This window comes from Somniosus microcephalus, chromosome 10 (genome assembly GCF_052327205.1).
Source record: "Somniosus microcephalus isolate GS21.2 chromosome 10, FLI_Smic_1.0, whole genome shotgun sequence".
NCBI classification, from domain to species: Eukaryota; Metazoa; Chordata; class Chondrichthyes; order Squaliformes; family Somniosidae; genus Somniosus; species Somniosus microcephalus.
This window is the reverse complement of record NC_140996.1, coordinates 71,198,435-71,219,507: the sequence shown is the minus strand read 5'-3', so window position 1 is coordinate 71,219,507 and position 21,073 is coordinate 71,198,435.

The following is a 21,073-nucleotide window of genomic DNA, read 5'->3' as shown; positions in this document are numbered from 1 at the left end:
AGGTTCTACATGGCAGACTGGTCACGAAGTTAAAAGCCCATCGGATCCAGGACAAAGTGTCAAGTTGGAGTCAAAACTGGCTCGGAGACAGGAAGCAGAGTGAAATGGTTGATGGGTGTTGTTGTGACTGGAAGGCTGTTTCCAGTGGGGTTCCGCAGGGCTCAGTACTAGGTCCCTTGCTTTTTGTGGCATATATCAATGATCTTGACTTGAATATAGGGGGTATGATTAAGAAGTTTGCAGATGATACTAAAATCGGCTGTGTGGTTGATGCTGAAGAGGGAAGCTGTAGACTGCAGGAAGATATCAATAAATTGGTCAGGTGGTCAGAACAGTGTCAAATGGAATTCAATCTGGAGAAGTGTGAGGTAATGCATTTGGGGATGGCTGTAAGTCCAGGGCTTGTAAAATTCCCACACTCCCCAAATTATGGATCAAGGGACCATGTTTTGGAAAAGTTATTAAAAACAGGGTACCCAAAATGGCTTCTGCAGCCTCGTGACCAAACCGACAGGATTTTTAAAGCAGGGCTCTGCAGACAGGCAGGCCCACGGACAAAACATAAAATGCAGGAATCTGTGAGGAGGACTCTGTGGAGACAGATACCCAAAGTAAACTCACAATATACATTCATTCGACTTGTATCAAATCAAGCTAGAATGCGCATAAAATCGTGACCATTAGGTTTCTGCATATTTAATCGGTAACAGCTCACGGTAGCCATCAAGTCAGGATGGGGACAATTAAGTTTCATCCATGACAAACAACCAGGACATCGGGGCCATTAGACCCGGAGACAACCACTCCACAAGTTGTTAAAATAAATGGCTGTAATCAGTTTAAACGAGCCCGCCAAGAGTTAGACACAGGGACTGACCTGATTTGTCGCACAGATAAGGAGTTGAAGAACGGGTATAATTGTAGGCCCATCAGTGGTAATCGCTCTTGGCTCTTGGCTCTTGGCTCTTGGCTCTTGCCCTTAGCTCTTGGCTCTTGGCTCTTGGCTCTTGCCCTTAGCTCTTGGCTCTTGCCCTTAGCTCTTGGCTCTTGGCTCTTGCCCTTAGCTCTTGCCACTGCCTCTTGTTTTCGTGCCCTGGCCTCGTGACGGGCTCTCTTCTTGCTCCCCGTACCGCTCAACAACCAAGGACGCCCATTACACCGAGGCCAAACACGGGAGGAGAACGAGACCCGAGTTCAAAACCACACAGGACACACAGGCCACAAACGGGCAGACGAGATGAGATGAGATGAAGAAGAAGGTAAACCAATAAGAGCAGAGAAGGGCAGCGAAAGACGCAGTGGGGAAAACCAAATGCCTAGTTATAAGCTGGCGTTTGGTGAATAAGTTGGTGTTGCATGCATGGACAGTAAAACCCTGTTGTGATGAATAAGCTGGCATTCAAAGAATGGGTAGCAGCGCCCATGACGAATAAACTGGCATTCGAAGCATGGGTAGTAAAATCTTTTAGACGGTAAAAACCGCCAACTGACCCCCAACCGTAACATTACTGCCGACGACCGCCCGAGGGAGAAGAAGAAGAAAACCCATCGCGACTCGACGACGACGGTAGCTGAGGAAAAGGAGGGTGCTTCGCATCAACAGCTCCAGCACCGCGCCCTGAGACCATGTGGTGACGGGATACCCCAAAGGACAGCAAGAGCGGACCTCAAAACCAACCCAATTAAAGCAACAGGTTTTGGATTGGTGAGCATGAATTCCTGGCCCCTCATAGCTTAATCTAGTTAGGTACAGGGGGTGGGATTAAGGATAAGGGGATTGTTAATGTAATTGTTTTCCCTCGATGTGCCATGTGTTCCCCATTCCCATATAAGTGTAATTGTTTATGCCTATATTTTTCATACCAGTAATTTTCATAAGATTGTTTTATTCTGCTTTTAATAACATTTTGGTTTTCTTACACCAAACCACTTGTCTACTCGATTTTCTGTATCGCCGCCTGTACCTACGTCCGGTGTCTAGAACCCAGGGGTTTGGGAGTGATTCGAACCTTTCAAAAGACAGTCAGAGGTGAAGCTGACTGGGCGCACGCCACCCCCTCTTACAGAAATGGTGACCGCGGCAGGACTCCGGCAACAGGGGTGCGATACAGTAGACAATGGTTCGGATGAGCAAACCATGATGGAGAAAAGGATTTCTGATTATGTGTTTAGCAAGGTGAATATCACAAAGAAGTGGATCACCACTCTATTAAGGGCTGGGCGTCCGGTAGATGCAGCAGCTAAGTGGACAGAGGGGAGGGAACACAAGAAGTTCTTAGAGAAGGCAGTCTGGCTGATGTGTTTCAAAAAGCAGGTCCAGCTTTTGGACAGGCTTGTTGCAGCACAGGCAGCTGAGTTAAAGGAGTCAGCCCTGGAGATCCAGGGTAAGGCTCTAGCAGGGGAGAAGTTACTGGTAGCATTGCAGGCCCTGAATCAGGAGAGGTTGCATTTAATGGGAGAACATAAGGCCCAGTTGGAGTACCTACAGTGCCAAGTCACTGAAGCCAAGGGTAATGAGTTAAGGTTGCGGGAAAAGAATGCCCACCTAACAAGGCAAGTTAGGGAACAGGAGGAGAAAGTTCAGGAGGTAAAGGCAGCTTACAAGCTAGCGAGTGAACAGGGGTTTGAAGATGCAGATCATGGCCCCTGCAAGGAGCAGATAGAAAATCTGAGCCTGGCCTTGAGGAAGGCAAAAGGCATGGTGTGCCTCATAAGCCCGAAGGCAGGCCAGGCGGATTTTATGGGAAACGAGGGGAGGACAGTTCAAACATCACTGGTAGTGCCCAGGGATGACCAGGTTGAGGAACAGGAGGTCTCACGACCACCACCCGTAGCGCCAAGTTTCAGCGAGGCCTGGCAGCAAGGGGGGGTGGAGTCAGAGGTGGGAGCGGAGGTGGAGCAACCCCCGCCAGAGAAGCCGAAGCCGGGACCAATGTGCCCAGCCCTGCATCGGAGGTTCGGCGCACCCGTCAATGGCGACGATGAGGGACCCCTCCAAAACCAGTTCGTATTACCCTATAGCATCCAACAGCTTAGGGCTATGGTGAGCCATATACCAAAGCTCTCCGAAAAAGGGGACCCCTCGATCCACTTCAGGGAGGTAGAGCAGGCAGCCAGCATCAAAGACTGCGATGGCGCTGAGCAGGCCAAAATGCTGCTGTTCTTCCTGGAGAGTAGGCTCCTCCAATCCCTCTCTGACGAGTGTAAGAAAGGGCAGTGCAGGTATGAGGAGCTCAGGGATGAAGTTCTGGAGGCCATGGGGATGAATGAGGGAAGTCCTTTCTCCCGTGTGGAGAAGACGGTGCAGCTTGCAGGGGAAACCCCACAAGCCTTCGCGGACAGGTTATGGCCGGTGTACCGGAGTGCCTGTCCGGGAGCACCTAACCGGGCATTCCTGAACGGGGATCCACTGGCTCCGTTGCCTGGTGGCAAACAGCTTGCCACAGGTCCGGGCCAAGGCGGAAGTCTGGTTCGACCCCAAGAATCACCAGACCACCGAATTTACAGTGATCAGACAGTTGACCTTAGCCTATAAGAACGGTAGGGGAACTGATGCACACCCACCTAAGGGGAAGGTGCATGAGGTAAAACCCGGACTGGGTAGGAAAGAGTGGCATCAGGAAGGGAAAAACCCCCCAACACAAAGAAGAATTGTTACGGGTGTGGGAAGGACGGTCATTGGCGGAAGGAATGCAAAAATCCTTGGAAAGACAACAAGGGAAAGAATTCCGCAGCCCTAGCCCAAAAGGCAGAGGCAGGAATCCCTCCTGCAGTGGTCGAGTCATTCTTGGACACCATGAGGTCCTTATTGACTGGCCACGGGAGAGTAGCAGCCGTTACCGGTGCTCTCACCCCATCAGCCCCATCCAACCCACAGCCATGACTGGAGCCAGCGCAGCCTGCTTACCTGTGTTCCCTGTGGTACGATTTATGGAAGAGACCCCTCGTGGAGATGGAGGTAGAAAAGGTGAAGGGGACCTATCTGTTGGACACGGGGGCATCATGCACCGTGGTCCATTCAGCTAACCCCACCACCTCATCTCTATCTAATGGGGTCCCATATAGTCTGTCGGGGTTCACAGGCAAAGAACAGGCCGGCTCGTTTTCCATCCCGCTCGCCATTCGTTTAGGACCGCTCCGCTCTAAGTGGACCTGTGTCCTGACGAAATGGGAAGTGGAGGGTGGAAGAGGGGTCCTGGGAGCCGACTTTACTGTAGGCCACGGGATCCTGGTCGATTTAAGAAATCATTGCCTGTGGGGGGTGTGGTAAACCACTGTTTGTATTCCTGTTTGTCCTGTTTGTATTCCACTGTGTACATGCCTGGACATGCCTCGGCTGACTCCTCCCACAGGTCCTAGTATAAAGGTGACTGCTCCCCAGCCCTTGTATCCTGGACCGGTCGACCACTCGAGGCAGACCTCCATTCTGTTGTTAATAAAAGCCTTTAGTTACTCTTCTAACTCTCAGTCTTTTATGAGTAATTGATAGCGCATCAGGGGGCAAGTACAGGAAAGGATGGCGAGGTAGTAGTAATCCCAGGGAAAGAAGGGAAGGGGACCCTATGCACCATGAAGCCCAAAGAGGGTTAGAACCTCGAGCTCATGGTCAGTAACACCCCAAAGGAGTTCCAGGCATTTGTGCAAGCCCACCTAGCCACATTTGCCACACACAAACATGACTGCGGGAGGGTCAACGGGTTTGAGGTCAGCGTAGACGGGGACCCCATGGCCCGACCACAGAAACAGTATGGCCTAGAAATTGGGTATAGCCCTGCTTGAGGCATTAGAACTGGCGCTGCGCTAAGTTTATAGCCAGACGAAACTTATCGCTGCCTGGTGCGATATTGGGTTGCATCGCCCCCAAAGGGGGTTGAGGCGCGAATTCAGACGTTGCACGGGCCTCCTAAGGCGCTAAAGTTCAGACGCTACCCAATATCGGCGCGGACGGGCGCAGCGCAGGTGACCTCAATTACCGAAAACCACGAGACTTCCAGGCGCCGGACGGCTCTTAAAGGGGTGGGTCAGTCAGCCTCAGCTTCCACACTCAACGCCCTGTAGGCCTCAGAATCGGCGCTCGCCCTTCTCTGGCGCAAAAAGCTTGGTGAGGATGGAGAAGGTGAGACAGAGAGCAGAGCGCTTCAGCACTGAGGCTCTGGACCAGTTGGTGTCCGCAGTGGAGCGCCGTCGAGATGTTCTGTATCCTGACAATGGTAGGAGGCGATCTTGGAGGGAGGTTTCTCTGAGGGTCAACTCCAGCAGTATGGCGACCAGGAGCCCTGTTCAGTGCAGGAAGAAATTCAACGACCTCACTCGGGTCGTTATGGTGAGTGTTGTTTATGCAAACTTCTGATTCCCTCCATCTGCACCTGACTTCGCGCACCCTGTTGCCATGATGCCCCAATGGCCATCTGTCAGCAAGCACCCATGGCCCTTTCTGGGCACACACATGGACATTTGACTCAAGGCCACATGTAAGGGCTCTTGCACCATGGGGGGCATGAGATGATCTCTCAAGGCCTCATGTAAGGGCTCTTGCACCATGGAGGGCATGAGATGATCTCTCAAGGCCTCATGTTACAGAACTTCCCCTTCTTTCCCCTGCAGTCCAAGCTGGCAGCGATGCGAAAGGACCAGCTTCGAACCGGTGGCGGGCCTCCACAAGTTGTCACTCTCACGGATCTTGAGGAGAGAGTGCACCAGATTCTTGGAGGACGTCTGAGTGGTCCTGTTACCACTGCAGCTGCCGACCCCATTCTCGACAGCGAGGGTAAGGCTCTCACCTTTTTCAGCTGTTTCCTTCCACTTGGTCCCCTTGCCAGCATGCTTCCTCAGTGTGCAGCCATGTCAGAGCCTTGCCGCAATCTGGCATGCCTTGCCGCCAACCTGACCTTTTTCTAAAGCCACTCTTCCACCTCCCTGCTTTCAGGTGATTCATCACCAACTCGGGATCAACGCCCTGAAGCTGCCAGTGCCAGTGCCTCCGGAGGCGAGGATCAGGAGGAAGCCGGAGCATCCGTTCCAATCTCAGGGGAGCATACACATCTGCAGACTGGGGATAGTAGTTCCCTGGAGGGGAGGGGGGTGCGCTCTGATGATGAGCCAGTTGCCGGAACAAGCAGCATGCAGCAACGCAAGGGGGGTAGGCAAGTTCGGCCACCGGCTCCCCGGAGGGCAAGGCAGGGAGTGATGACTGCTGCACAGAGTGCAGAGGAGGTGCGTCGCCTGGCTGAAATGAGCACCCAGGCCCGGCTCAGGCACACTGAGCTGATGGCTGCAGTGGGGAGGATGCCTCAGTCAATAGAAACACTGGCAAAGAGTGTGTTGGACTTCGGGGCAGCAATGGAGAGGACTCTCCAGGGCTTCGGGGCAACAATGGAGAGGACTCTCCAGGGCTTTGGAGCAGCAATGGAGAGGACTGTCCAGGGCTTCGAGGCCGCTATGGAAAAGACTGTTCAGGGCTTCGGACAATCCCTGGAAAGGTCTGTCCAGGGCTTGTCCAAGGCAATGGAATGGACTGCTCCGGCCTTGTCCGAAGCAATGGAAAGAACTGTCCAGGGCTTCTCCGAAGCACTGGCACCTGCCACACAACTCCTCACTGCTGCCACGCAGTCACTTGCCGGCCTCGTCCACACCCAGGTTGAGGCAACGCGAACTCTCACTGCAGCCACCCTATCTGCATCAGCTAGGATCACCCCGGGCCCTTCCAGTCCCATACAAGGCCAGGAATCAGTGGAGCATGCGATTGTGGCGGATGAGCTGAACCGGTCCCCTCAGAGAGCCAGTGTGTCGTCCGACCATGGTGCAGGTGTCCTCTCTCGGCAGGTGACCATTGCACATGCCAGCGCTGGTACGTCTGCAGTGCAGCTGCCACCACCTGCAGGGCACACTGCTTCCAGCCATGCTCAGATCAAGCAGCCTGCGTCCGCACCCTCCAAGACCAGAGGTCGGCCAGGCCGTCCCTCAGGGGCTTCTGCGCTTCCACACAGTCAGCAGGCATCCCCCAGCCTTGACCCCGCCACTGGGGTTCAATTACGTAGGAGCAGCAGGGAGGGAAGGGGCCGACCGCGAAAGAGAAGTCGTTCTCCACCAAGGGGCCAGCAGTAGAGGGAGGTGCTGAGACGTTTCTTTGGCCAAATTCAAGGACACCCTCACCTGTTGTAATTGTTGGAAATGGTTTGTTTCGTTTTGCGGCTTTGCCGAAGAGTTAACTTTTATTTTGTTAATTATGGTTTCTGTTGACTTGACGTTGTTTTGCTGTAATGAAAGACTTTTGTGACAATAAAGAAAAGTTTTAATGTGCTATGGTACACGTGACGATTTACAGTGATGCTGGCCTTCAGAGGCTTTCAAAGATCCAAAGTGCGCAGGAGCAAAGACACCCATCATTCCGCCAGAGGGGCCTCGAAACGAGTCCTGATGAGCCTCTGACGGATGGCCCTTCCACTTTCAGGAGCCCTTTCATCTTCCTCCTCCTCCAGCTCCTCCTCCTCGTCCGCATGCTCCTCCTCCTCCTCCTCCTCCGCCTGCTCTTCCTCCTCCTCCTCCTCCTCCTCCTCCTTGTCCGCCTGCTCTGCTGGACATTGAGGGACAGCTGTAATTGGCTGGGTGCGTCGAATCGCCAAGTTGTGGAGCATGCAGCAGACGACGACGATGTGACCCACTTGCTCCGGCGAGTACTGCAGGGCTCCCCCCGAATGGTCCAGACAGCGGAAATGCTGTTTGAGCACACCAATAGTCTGCTCTACAATGTTCCTGGTCACCTGATGGCTGCTGTTAAACAGCTCTTCTGCTGGGGTGGCGGCCAGACGGAGTGGTGTCATCAGCCATGGGCAGAGAGGATAGCCCTTGTCCCCAATAAGCCAGCCTCGTGGTCGAGCCGGCCCCTCAAAACGGTCACAAACTGAGGTCTGCCACAGGATAAAGGCATCGTGGCTGCTCCCTGGGAATTGGGCGTTGACTGCCATGATGATTTGGCGGTGGTCACAGACCAGCTGCACGTTGAGGGAGTGGAACCCCTTGCGGTTGCGGAAGTCCTCAGGATTCTGAAATGGCGCCCTCAAAGCCATGTGTGTGCAGTCAATCGCCCCCTGCACCATGGGGAAGTCCACAATAGCAGCGAAGCACTGCGCGCGCTCCACCTGCTTCTCCAGGGTCAGAGGGAAGGTGATGAATTGATGCCTTCGTCTATAAAGGGCAGCTGTAACTTGCCGGATACAACAGTGGACTGCAAACTGAGAGGTATTCGCAATGTCCCCAGTGGCTGACTGAAAGGATCCGGTGGCATAGAAATGGAGGGCAACAGTCAGTTTTATGGCCACCGACAGAGAGGTCCTGCACCGTAGACGCGGCTGCAGATCCTCAGCAAGCAGGTGGCACAGCTCAGTAACAACGTCCCTCCCGAATCGGAGCCTTCGCACACACTGCTCCTCCGACATGTCAAGGTATGACACCTGCTGCCTAAAGACCCTCGCAGCATACCCTCGGATTGGCCGACCTCCATTGCCCCTCCTCCTTCTGGCCAATCCCGGCCCTCTCTCCCGCCGTCTCTCTGCCCCTTCACAGTGTTCGGCCATGAGGCCGTCGCCCTCCAAAGCAGCTCCCATTCCGATGCCAGTTGGTCAAAGCGCTGTTAGGTGTAGTGCTCCAACTGCTCCGGACAGGTTTGAAGGTCCCAAGTACTCTAATGCTAAATTCCAAAAACTCTCCTCCACAGTAGCTCACCAACTCTCTCCAGCAATGATCGCAATGAACAGGCCAAGTTGCTGCAGCTTTTATACTAGAGCTGTCCCCTTTAAATAGCACCCCCCGACTCCGAGAAGGGCCTGCTAACGTTCCTTCGAACTGTCACTAACAGCACTAGGCATAAAGGTTCCGGGCGCCACCCAATATCTGGTCAGGGGCGCCTAAAAGGCGTTGCACACTGAAATGACATCATGATCTGCTTGCGCATGCGGGCGCGCGCAAACACTTAGCGCAGGCGTTAAATGTATAGTCAATATGGGAGTTGTCGCTTTCTTCATTGCGCCCGCCCCAACATTGGGTTACGCCCCAATTCTCGGGCTCTTTAGGCGCTAACCGCTTGTAGTGTATTTACCTTTAAGAGAGAACTACTTTTACAGCTCCTGTATACTGTAGTACCGGCAGTGACCACACCTGTATATAAGCCTTGAGCATGCCTCTGTACTGTCAGTCTTTAGACTACCCTCCTCCAGTAAACACCTGTTGATTGTTAAGTTACAGCCTCCGTGTAGTTATTGGAAAACATCATACTTTAAGAGTCACAGATTCAACACCGCTGGCGCTACCAACCGAATTTCTAGGCCTATAACTTCCCCAGGGAAGCGGAGCCAGACATGGAAGCAGCCATGTCCTCCTTTGTACAGCAGGGAGTTCTGAGACCGATAGCCACCCACGTAAACTCTCCACTGTGGCCGGTTAGAAAGCCGGACAATTCCTGGAGGGCCACGGTGGACTATCAAGTGCTCAACAGTAACATCCCAGCCTGTGCACCCACAGTAGCAGCAGTTGCTGACCTGATATGAAATATCCCAGCATCCGCGACCACTTTCACGGTGCTGGATATTTCCAACGGGTTTTGGTCCATCCCTTTAAGGAGGGAGGATCAGTACAAGTTTGCCTTTACGTTTAAAGGGCAACAGTACACATGGAACTGCTTGCCTCAGGGCTTTCATAACAGCCCCAGCATTTTCCATCAGTACATGGCAAACAGTTTAAAGGATTTCAGCCAGCCCAGACAGTTGGTACAATATGTGGATGACCTGCTTCTCTTCACCGATTCGAGAGAGGAGCATGGCCCACTACTGGCCGAACTACTGGAGCTGCTCGGGCGGAAGGGTTTCAAAGTAAACCCCAAGAAAGCGCAGATCGGCCAGCAGGAGGTGACATTCCTGGGCCTGACCGTACGCGCTGGAGAAAGGGCCATAGATAAGGCTAGGAGAGAAGCGGTACAAGAGTTACCAGTCCCCAACACAGTTACGGGTGTGAGGTCGTTCCTAGTGCTAACCGGGTACTGCAGGGACTTTATTGAAGACTATGCTGCCACAGCAGCCCCTTTGCTCCGACTCCTACACAAGGGAGTGGAGTGGGTTTGGGATGAGGGTTGCCAGGCAGCATTTGTCAGGCTCAAGAAGGACTTGCAGACTGCACCAGCTCTAGGGGCCATAGATGGGGGGAAAGAGTTTTTACTGGAGGTAGAAGCCAGCGGGGATAGCCTGAGTGCTGTGCTGCTCCAAGAGCGGCACGGCAGGCGGAGGCCGGTGGTCTACTCCTCCAGGATACTCACGGACGTGGAGAGGAGCTACTCCAACTGTGAGCGGCACCTCTTGGCCACACATTGGGCTGTGAAAAGATCACTGATCATCACAGGCAGCTCTCCCATAACCCTCCTCACCCATCACACACCCACCCAGATGCTTCTGGATGGGAGGATCAAGGATGGAACAGTGAGCAGTGCCCGCATTGCCTGCTGGACACTGCTCCTCTCACAGATGGATCTTAAAGTGAAGGGTCTCTGTGAGCCAAAGCTCGCAGCCAACCTGGTATATCCTGGAACAGCCCACCAGTGTTCCATAGAAGGGGTTTGGGAAGTGGACATAGGTTTACGGGTCGGGATACATCCCACGGGCCGCGAAATCTATGTAGGTGGTTCCAGCACGGTATCTGCTGGCGAGCGTCTCACGGGGTGTGGAGTTTATGACCCAGTGGCAAACATTGCCCTGGCGATTAAGCTCCCCAGCACCATGAGCGCCCAGCAGGCTGAACTGTCCGCGGTAGTGTACGTCGTTACACATCCCGAAACCTTCCCTACCCCATACACGATTTGCTTGGACAGCATGTTTGCGTGCATTTCGTATACGGAGTACCTGGCCATCTGGTCCCACCGCAGATACACCTCCGCTGACGGGAGCCCCCTCACAGTAAATCCCCTGCTGGAGAAGATCCTGGCAGCAGTGGGGTAGGAAGGGAATGTCTTCATTCACAAGGTGAAGACCCATTCCTCCACAGAACCCCGCGGCCAAGGCAACCTGCAGGCTGACATGCTCGCCAAGGGGGGTGCCCGCGCAGGCACTTTCTGGGACCCATATGGGTCCAGACCCATGGCAGCAGTCAGAGGTAGGGACGGGACCCAAGCAAGTGCAGGGGTAGCTTTAGCCCTGGACCTTAAGACGGTCCAAGCCCAAGACCCCATCCTCAAAGCAGTCCTCAGTGCAGTGACTGAGGGAAAAAGGGTAGAGGGTCCTTACAGCACAGCAACCCTCTCCGTCAAAGAGGGCATGCTGTTCCGGGGGGAGCAGTGGGTTGTGCCGCAGCAACACCAGAGGGAATTCCTTCAACTGGCCCATGAGGGTCCAGGAGAGGGGCATCCCGGGCCTGAGATCACCTGGCAGCGGTTGGAACAGGCGGGATGGTGGCCAGGACTCAGAGAAGATGTCCGCGAGTTCTGCGTCAGCTGTCTGGTGTGCGCTGCTAATAACCCTGACCCCCACAAAAGGAAGGTACCTATGGGACACATCAGGAGGGTAGAGGGACCATGGCAGTCGATACAGGTCGACTACATCGGACCCCTGCCCACCGCCCAGGGAGGCTATAAGTACTGCCTAGTCCTGGTAGATGTGTTCACGAAATGTAGAGGCCTTCCCCTGCAGAACAGCCACAGCTCTGGGTACTGCCAGGATCCTGGCCCGGGAGGTGTTCTCGTGGTGGGGGGTTACCACAGTATGTGGAGTCCGACCAAGGGAGTCACTTCACCGGACAGGTGATGCAGTATACCTTTAAGCTGCTAGGCATCGAGGGGAAGTGGCACGTGGCCCACAACCCACAGTCATCCGGGATTGTGGAGAGGATGAATAGGACCCTAAAAGAAAGGTTGAGGAAGGAGACGGTGGACTCGCCCCATAAATGGGTCGAGGTGCTACCGTTGGTTCTGATGGGGATCCGGGCCAGCCAGTCAAAAAGCACAGGGTACTCCCCATACGAGCTGATGACTGGCAGGGTTATGTGGACCCCCACCCATGTACTAGCCCCGGTGCTCACAGAAGGTCAGCTCAGAGAAGTAAACTGGGACAGGTTCGCCCAAATATGACTTGATTGGGATTACAGAAACATGGCTCCAGGGTGGCCAAGGCTGGGAACTCAACATCCAGGGGTATTCAATGTTTAGGAAGGATAGGCAAAAAAGAAAGGGAGATGGGGTAGCATTGCTGGTTAAAGAGGGGATTAACACAATTGAAAGGAAGGATATTAACTCTGATGATGCGGAATCTGTATGGGTAGAACTGAGAAATATCAAGGGGCAGAAAACGTTAGTGGGAGTGGTATATAGACCTCCAAACAGTAATACAGATGTTGGGGATGGCATTAAACGGGAAATTAGAGACGCGTGCAATAAGGGCACAGCAGTCATCATGGGGGACTTTAATTTACATATAGATTGGGCTAACCAAATTAGTAAAAATACTGTGGAGGAGCAATTCCTAGAATGTTTACGGGATGGTTTTCTGGAACAATATGTCGAGGAACCAACCAGAGATCAGGCCATCTTAGACTGGGTATTATGTAATGAGAGAGGATTAATTAGCAATCTTGTTGTACGAGGCCCCTTGGGTCAGAGCGATCATAATATGATAGAATTCTTCATTAGGATGGAGAGTGAAGTCGTTGACTCGGAGACTAGGGTCCTGAATTTAAATAAAAGAAACTACGATGGTATGAGGCGCGAATTGGGTAAGATTGATTGGGGAATGTCACTCAAAGGGTTGACGGTGGATAGGCAATGGCAAACATTCAAAGATCGCATGGATGAACTACAGAATTTGTTCATCCCAGTTTGGGATAAGAATAAAACAAAAAGGGTGACTCAACCGTGGCTAACAAGGGAAATTAGGGATAGCATAAGATCCAAGGAGAGGGCATATAAATTGGCCAGAAAAAGCGGTAACCCTGAGGATTGGGAGCAGTTTAGGATTCAACAAAGGAGGACAAAGGGATTAATTAAGAAGGGGAAAATAGAATATGAAAGTAAGCTTTCAGGGAACATAAAAACTGACTGTAAGAGCTTTTATAGATATGTGAAGAGAAAAAGATTAGTGAAATCAAGTGTAGGTCCCTTGCAGTCAGAAGCAGGGGAAGTTATAATGGGGAACAAAGAAATGGCATCCCAATTAAATGCATATTTTGGTTCTGTCTTCACAAAGGAGGACACAAATAACCTTCCAGAGATGTTGGAGAACATAGGGTCTGATGAGAGGGAGGAATTGAAAGAAATCAGTATTTGTAGGGAAATGGTGTTAGGGAAATTGACGGGATTGAAGGCCGATAAATCCCCAGGGCCTGATAATCTACATCCTAGGCTACTTAAGGAAGTGGCCCTGGAAATAGTAGATGCATTGCTGGTCATCTTCCAGAACTCAATAGACTCTGGAACAGTACCCATGGATTGGAGGGTAGCTAATATTACCCCACTATTCAAAAAGGGTGGTAGAGAGAAAGCGGGGAATTACGACCGGTAAGCCTGACATCGGTAGTGGGGAAAATGCTAGAGTCCATTATAAAGGATGTAATAGCTGAGCACTTGGAAAACAGTGACAGGATCGGACAAAGTCAACATGGATTTACAAAAGGTAAATCGTGCTTGACTAATCTACTGGAATTTTTTGAGGATGTAACTGGAAAAATAGATAAGGGAGAACCAGTAGATGTGGTGTATTTGGACTTTCAAAAGGCTTTCGATAAGGTCCCGCATAAGAGATTAGCGTGTAAAGTTAAGGCACATGGGATTGGGGGCAAGGTATTGACTTGGATAGAGAACTGGTTGGCGGACAGAAAGCAGAGAGTAGGAATTAACTGGTCTTTTTCCGAGTGGCAGGCAGTGACTAGTGGGGTACCGCAGAGATTGGTCCTTGGACCCCAGCTATTCACAATATACATTAATGATCTAGACAAGGGAACTAGATGTAATATCTCCAAGTTTGCAGATGACACAAAGCTGGGTGGGTGTGTGTGCTGCGAGGAGGATACCGAGAAACTCCAGGATGATTTGGACAGGTTGGGTGATTGGGCAGAAGCGTGGCAGATGCAATATAACGTGGATAAATGCGAGGTTATCCACTTTGGTGTCAAAAACAGAAAGGCAGACTATTATCTGAATGGCAATAGATTGGGAGAAGGGGAAGTGCAATGAGACCTGGGTGTCCTTGTGCACCAGTCACTGAAGTTAAGCATGCAGGTGCAGCAGACAGTGAAGAAGGCAAATGGTATGTTGGCCTTCATAGCGAAAGGGTTTGAGTACAGGAGCAAGGATGTCCTGCTGCAGTTGTACAGGGCCTTGGTGAGACCACACCTGGAGTATTGTGTGCAGTTTTGGTCGCCTTATCTGAGGAAGGATGTTCTTGCCATGGAAGGAGTTCAGCGAATATTCACAAGGCTGATCCCTGGGATGGCAGGAATGACGTACGAGGAGAGATTGGGTCGATTGGGCTTATACTCGCTGGAGTTTAGAAGAATGAGAGGGGATCTCATCGAAACTTATAAAATTCTGACAGGTCTGGACGAACTAGATGCAGGTAGAATGTTCCCGATGGTCGGAGAGTCCAGAACCAGGGGTCATAGTCTAAGGATAAGGGGTAAGCCATTTAGGACAGAGATGAGGAAGAATTTCTTCACCCAGAGAGTGGTGAACCTGTGGAATTCTCTACCACAGAAGGCGGTTGAGGCCAAGTCTTTAAATGTATTCAAGAAGGAGTTAGATATATTTCTTAGAGCTAAAGGTATCAAGGGATATGGGGAGAAGGCAGGTGCGGGGTACTGAATTTGGATGATCAGCCATGATCTCATCGAATGGCGGAGCAAGCTCGAGGGGCCGAATGGCCTACTCCTGCTCCTATCTTCTATGTTTCTATGTTTCTCTTCGAGCACCTTAAACAGGTCCATGAGCAGGCGGCTGGGAACATGGGAAGGCAGCATCGGAGTAACCGATTGCTGTTAGATCCCCGAAAGCACCACGAGTGGGAGGTAGGAGATTAGGTCACGGTGAGGAACTATGCCCGAGTAGGGAGTCTGGAACCATTATACATGGGGCCCTACAGCATTGTAGACAAAGCCAGCCCCATGGTATACGCCGTTAAGATGCCTCGGCGCACCAAATGGTTTCACATTAATCAGTGTAAACTGTTTAAACCCGAAAAGAGAAAACAGCCAGTTGGGGTAGGGTCTGAGGATAGAGATCCTCAGCCTGCAGCGGGGACAAGTTCACAGACCGCACAGGCAGGTTTAAGGGGAGGGGCCATCCCGCCCACCACTTGGGACACTCCCCCACTCTTTGGGATCTAGAGGAGGAGGGACCCGAGGGCGAAAACCCCGCCCTTGACCCAGGTTTAGAAGAGAAGGGACCTGGGGGCGGAGACACTCAGCCTGCAGCAACAGGCTGCAAAGAGTTACCTGTCCCTAGCCCAGGTTCGGGAGAGGTAAAGCCTGAGGAAGAAGATTCCCAGCCAGCGGCAGTGGTAAGCCCACAGGCCGCACCAGAGGGGACGGTGGTTCGGGTTAAAGGCCCACCAGCCAAGAAAACCCTACCCGCCAAAGTCCCTAGAAGGTCCCCACGGACGCCCCAGCCAAGGAAACCCTGGTCGCCGGCTCCCCATTTTAAAGGGACAGCCTCCCGAGTCAGGGGTAAGTCCAAAGACATCGATTCCCAGCCGGCAGCCACAGGCTGCGGGGGACCGACAGTGCAGGACAGTGCGGCCACGCCGAAGGGAGCTGTGTGCCACAGTCTGAACAGAGATTAGCCTGGCCGCCCGGAGACGGGCGGCGGATGTATATAGTTTAGGTAAGTTAAGTTTAGGTATTTAGCTTAAGTTTGGGTGTTTAGCTTAAGTTAAATAAGGTGATGGGTAGTTTTAATTAAGTAGTAATCTGCTAAGAGTGTGTGTATTTGAGTCGAGGTCGCGAGACCCGACTATGCTTCACCCAAGCCAGAGAATCTCTTGGGGACCTGGCTGCATGTTTTTGTATCTGTTGCAGAAGGACTTTCAGGATGAAGGGGGGCGTAATCCTACTCTCCCTGATAGGACTGAGCATTGGAAAGCGAGGTGATGTGGAGGAGTCCCACATCTATGGGTGCTCAGGAGAAAGAGCACCTATAGTAACTGACGGAAGTAGCGAACGGGACATGGAGGAGACCGCAGTCTACATCCACGAGGGAAGGTGGCCAGGGTGGCTGGGGTCCAATTTGTCTCAGTACTCCAGCCAGACTGGGTTCACGTATGGGGAGGCCTCCCTCCTGTGCCCCAGGGTACGGGTCGTTACCACAACGGTTAGCGTCACTGTAGGGAAACGTGTATGTTTAACGTGCAAAGGACACATTCCTTTGGATAGGTGATGGTGGCTCAGAAAGTTGAGCAAAGATATGAGAGACCCCGCAGTCGAGTGGGAATGGTTGGGGAACAATACCCACCGGACGATTACAGGGACTCACGGGGGATTAAGTGTGTGCTGGGACAAGTGGTGGGAACCGGATCAAGGGATTTACGTCTGTATGTGGGGGTCAGAGAGGGTCTGCCTCACAGGCGTATCCATCATTTTTCACCGGCAGTGGCAAGACGCCGGGGAGGGGATGAAGTGGGATACCAGCCTGAGGGCGTGCGCGGTCCCATACACCCCGATCGCAGTCAATGCCACTGAGCTTGTAACCTGCCCCCGTAAGCCCCTGCCCACGACCCAGGCAGCGAGGACACACAGGGAGGGGTGCCCCGCCACCACCAAGGGACCAGGGAATGGGCTGGTACTAGTGCTTACGGATCAGGTGATGTACCAGGGGGTACACTACGCGGTAGCCTCCGTGATTTTAAATCTCACCGAGCTACACTTATCGGAGTGGTGCCCCAGAGAGACAGAGCAGCTATACCAGGCCCTATTAAAGGAGATGTTCAGGAAATTTTATGAGTTCGATTTCGCCAAGGTCGACAAAACCGAACTCTACACCACACCCCATGAGTTTTTGGGTAATGCAGGGAGACAAAGAAGGGGAGCATGGAAAGATGTTTTTACTGTGTTTAACACTGGGTCCTCTGTCATCAACAGTTTGGATGACATAGAATTACAGACCCAGATAAACGGTTTAAAAACAGTTAAAGAAAATCATGATGGTCCATTTAAAAGAGATTTTAGCCGAGCTGGAGAAGCACGCTAAGATGGTAAATGCTCTCATAAGGGAGGACAGAAATGCTTCGGACAAGGCTGCGCAGAACGAGGTGTGCGTGCTGTATGGGGCGTGGTTGCTGGGCGAGGGCCGCAGTAATCTGGAGGATTTAAAACAGGGTTTAGTCCCCTCCTGGATCAGCAACAAGCACCTCGCAGCCCTCCACCCTTTTGAGAATGCATTAAGCCCGTGCCAACTCCGGCTAGCTTCAGAAGCCTACCCAGTCCCAATGGATTGTGGACGGTCTAACCACACCATTATGGGTATAGTAGTTAGGATGCCGGTCATGGGTAGGACAGCCCGACCCGCGCCGGTATACAGAGTTGAGAACATTGGAGTCATTCAGCGGGGGTGCACACATTCGTTTCACAGCGGTCCCACCTTACGTCATAAAGTGGGAGCACGCTATGACAGGTACTGACCTCTCAGGGTGCCGGAGCCGGGGAGCACACATAATCCTGTGTCCCCAGCACTTGAACACCTATTCAAAACTGTTGTGTATGTAATATGTGTGCTACTTTGAACCTATGGACAGGACTGCACTACTTGTTGGGCGTAGTGATACGCAGTACCACTCCTGGCCATAGGGGTATAAATAGTACTGTGGGTACTGATCTCCCCTCAGTTCCCGCCTGTGGGCATGAAGTAAAGACCGACGTATAGTCCCTACCTCCAACCAGTAAAGACCTGTTTGAGTTATACGTTTAAGTCTTTGTGTTAATTGTTCAATACAATACACATACTTAACACTGGCGACGAGTCAGGTTCTTACCCTGCGGCAGTTGAAGAGAGGTTTCAAACATCACCACCCCACTAGAAGCGACAGGCTTTAGGACTCTGAAGCCTCCATCAGCGACTGAGCACTGGAGTGCAGCAAACATCCTGACAGCTTCCAGCGACTGACAGAAGTCTTTCTGCAGTTTCCTTGTTCAACCTAGGTGGTGGGGTAAGCCGTGCAGTGTTGGCTGCAAAGACAGGGCTGGGGAAGTTGGAGAAGATAAGGGCGATCGCAATCCCTGATAAGAGCCGCGGTGAAACGCGCGAGCGGGTAAGCCAGAGCCCGGGAGGGAGCGAGCAAGAGCCGCGCGAGCGGGTGAGCCAGAGGCCGGGAGCCGCTTCAAGTGCGAGGCGCAGCGCGGGCCAGCGATCGGGACCAAAGATAAGGGCCACACTCGGACTGAAAGGCGCGGCGGCTGCAGAAGCTCAAGGTGCGAGAGCCGCTTCGGTCGGGAGCCACTTCACGATCCAGCGATCGCATCCGCTGATAAGGGCCGCACTCGGGGGCTGAAGGGAGACGGCGTCGGGGGACGGGTGAAGACCGCCAAGCGCGGGAAAACCGCCATTTTGTGGGCGGAGGACGACGGCAAGAGTGGGAAGCCGCCATCTTTGATAACAAGTAAACAAAATAAAATCTAAGAAATTGCAAATCTACAATGCCTAAACACGGGAATATTAGCACCTTTGATAGTGACCTCGAAGATTGGGCCATATATGTTGAAAGAGTAAAAAATTATTGTAAGGCCAATAAAATTCGTGACCAAGATAAAGCTCTAACATTATTAAATTTAATGGGTGCGAAGACATACGGGCAATTGAAACACCTGTTATCACCAGATGAACCGGCGGATAAGACGTTCGATGAGATTGTTACTGTCCTGAAAGATCATCTAAACCCCATGCCGCTGATGCTAGCAGAACGATTTAAATTTTACGACAGAAGGCAGCTACAGCATGAAAGCAATGCTGAATATTTGCTGGAATTGCGTAAATTAGCGAAATATTGCCAGTTTGGAACGGGACTGACAGATGCACTACGAGACAAATTTGTGTGTGGTTTATTTAAACAGGATACACAAAAGCGACTGCTCGAGGAGAATGAGCTGACGCTTGAGAAGGCGGTCACTATGGCAGCAGCACACGAAGCCGCAGCGAGAGGCACGGCAGTAATGCAGCTACGGTCACCGGAGCTCAGTGCACACAAATTGGGTGTGAGTTCTGGCAAATGTTATCGTTGTGGAAAGACAACGCATGATCAGAACCAGTGTTGGTTTAAAAACCAAGAATGTAGAACTTGTGGTAGGCTTGGACATATAGCTAGAGTATGCAGGTCAGGGAAGAAGACCAGCAACAAGAAGTCACCGCAAGGAAAATACGCAAAGGTACACAAGGTGACCGAACAAGAGTCCGATTCAGACGCTAGCAGTAATGAACTGGCTAGCTTAAGAGTACTCAACGCTGGTAAGGGTGCAGACCTCCAGACAATTTGGGTCACTCTTCAGATAGAAGGAGTCCAAGTAAAACTGGAATTGGACACTGGATCGGCATTGACGGTCATAAATAAGAAAGATTACGGAAAGTTATTCCAACATATTCCCCTACAGGATACGGGGATTATATTGAAAACATACACGGGGCAAAGAGTGTACCCCATCGGGAAAATAGAGGTTGCAGTGGTCCACAAGGGCGAAGACAGTCAAATAATGGACTTATATGTGATATCTGAAGGAGGTTCTCCACTACTAGGACGGGAGTGGATTAGGAAAATGAATATGGACTGGCATTTCCTACAAACAATAACGAGTGAGAACTCGGTGAAGATAGTCGGCCCAGACTCTGGAACGGATGATGGTAAGCCCAACTCAGGTGCAAAAGACAAAGTTTCAGCACAGAATTCCACTGAGCAACAACAACATAGTTTAACTGTGGATTCTGAGTCTGGCAAGTCTACTGATGTGCCCATTTCTGAGGGACACCGGGCTCGAACTCAACTCCATTTCAAACTACAACAGCAATTAGAACAAATGCTTCGCCATTGTGAGCAAGAGTTGAATGCAACGAAAGAGTTCTTTGATATAGAGTTGGAGAATCTGGAAAGACAACAGAAGCAGCTGATGGAGAAAATGGAGCAGGAGCACACAAAACGTCTGATGTCAGAGGAGTTAACGGTCAGCCAACTCCTGCATATGCTGAAGGACAGGACTCTGAAATGGGAAAAACTTGAACACGAACTTCAATATTCAAACGAAAGGGGTTCGGAGCTCTCAAAGGTTATTGGAAGAGCTGAGGTGGCAACACAGACTGAGATGACTGCAACAGAGCAGCCCTTGGATGCCAAAAGTACGCTGACTCACGTCAACGTAGAACAACAGACCGCTGAAACAGCTGCTCCGGTAGAGGGATTGAATAGTCCGATCAATCAATCTCCAAAAGAAGTTGAAGTAGTAAAATCTCAAATGAGGTCATTAGTAAACGACTTGCTGAAAGCCCAGAAAAAGCTGGATGAAGAGGTACGCATGAAGAAGTCTCTTCAGGAAAGATGTCTGGACTTGGAACAAAAGCTGGCTAACGCCCAGCTGGGTATGGAGGAAATAGAAGACCCTCTCGCTGGCCTAGATCAGGACGACACCGAATATTACTATGTCCTGTCCTGCCCAACTTGTAACTTCGACTCCCACCATACAGAAATCATGGAGGAGCACCGAAAGTCTACGGAACATCGGGAGAAGGTGGCTCTACTACGGAAAAAGGAGGGAGAGAAGGAAGAACTGCGCATGCAGCTGGCAGCTGACAGTGGAGCCCAGAGAGTCTCCAAGAAGCAGAAAAGGAAAAGTCGAAACAGAAGATGACCCATCTGAACCATTATTACCTCTACCAGATCACACACGTGGTCCCTCCGAACGGAGCCAATTCAGTTCGGAAGTTCAAACTGTTAAATCCATGGAAGGACTATTGAATGAGTCACTCCAGCAACGTGAACCGACTCCACCACAGAGATTGAATCTGTGAACTGTTTTCCGCAGAGACTGAATCTGTGATCTGTTTTGACATGAAGTTATCTATGTATCTATGTTATTCTGT